Here is a 1,208-nt window from a genome sequence, read left to right on the forward strand (position 1 = left end):
AGACACACCCATTAAATCACTAACTAACTCAGCAGTGCTCCTGAAGCAGCACAGAAAATGGCTGCAGAGGGGCCAGGGATACAGCTCAGGGGTACAAGTTCACATTCCTGGTACCCGCCTGCTGCCACCCCCCGCCCCCCAAAAAGAAAAGAAAATGGCCACAGAGCCTGTCACACACTTATTCTAACATAAAAGATAGCAGCTTCTCAGCACCACTTATTTCCACAGCATGAAGGTAAACGTCACATCTTTTTTCTATTACATCAGCCTGAGATTTTCCATTAATAGAAGTTCCTTTCTTGTTGTAGAGTAATACTAAGACCAGGAGTCTAATAGGAAATTTCTTATCTCAACTGCTTTCTCATGGAAAGATGACTTGAACATTTGATTCTAAATTAATTACGTGTGATCAGGTACATGAATGCTAATGGTTACCCATGTTTTACTTACTTTCCCCACCAAAAGTTAGGCCCATCCAGATTCTTCTGGGTAATTCTATTAAAGATAGCTTCTAAGTCTATGTAACAGTTGTCATCTGTCTTTAGCAACAAACTGAAGCTGATTGTTTCCACAGTCCTGCAGGCAGGAGACAGACAGGTAGGTCATGGGACTTGATGGGAAACCACAAGGTGGCGGCATCACTAACACTGGAACCCAGAGCTGCATCTGCCCTTCCTACACAGTTTTCCGGGTCTTGCTCCTCCAACCCGGAGAGTGTCTGCTCTCACTCGACCCTGCTATCAGCTATGGCCTTTGCGTGGTATTTACTAAGCGGCATGACACAGAGAAGCATCAGGTTGACTTTTTATTTTTTGGTGTGGGGACAGAACCCAGGATCTTGTGGACGCTAGGCTAGTGTTCTACCACTGAGCCATAGCCCCAGCCCACCCAAGCTGAGTTTAGAAGCTAAAGGAAAAAGAACACAATGGCAAAAATCTGGCTTGACTAAAACATATATATGAACAGAGGTTTGTTAGGCATTATTCAGGTCAGGCTGCCAGATCTGTTAACGACTTGAACCTTGCCTTGTGTGTCATATCTATGTCTCCTATACAGAACTCTGTTACACAATATGCACTTTATGCTGCTATTTATATTACACTCAAGACTATGGTTACACTCAAGGTTATGGTTTGAAAAAACTGATTTATGACACCAAACCATTTTCCCCTTGGCAATTTGAGTTTTTTTTTTTTTTTTTTTTTTTT

General features: G+C 42.5%; 1 pseudogene; it reads right to left on the bottom strand.

The window, feature by feature from the left end:
• LOC106146692 overlaps window positions 1-1,208 on the bottom strand; it is a 21,042-nt pseudogene that overhangs the window by 13,375 nt on the left and 6,459 nt on the right.

The sequence above is a fragment of the Chinchilla lanigera genome, unplaced genomic scaffold (assembly GCF_000276665.1).
Source record: "Chinchilla lanigera isolate Chin_1 unplaced genomic scaffold, ChiLan1.0 scaffold00091, whole genome shotgun sequence".
In the NCBI taxonomy this organism is placed as follows: domain Eukaryota; kingdom Metazoa; phylum Chordata; class Mammalia; order Rodentia; family Chinchillidae; genus Chinchilla; species Chinchilla lanigera.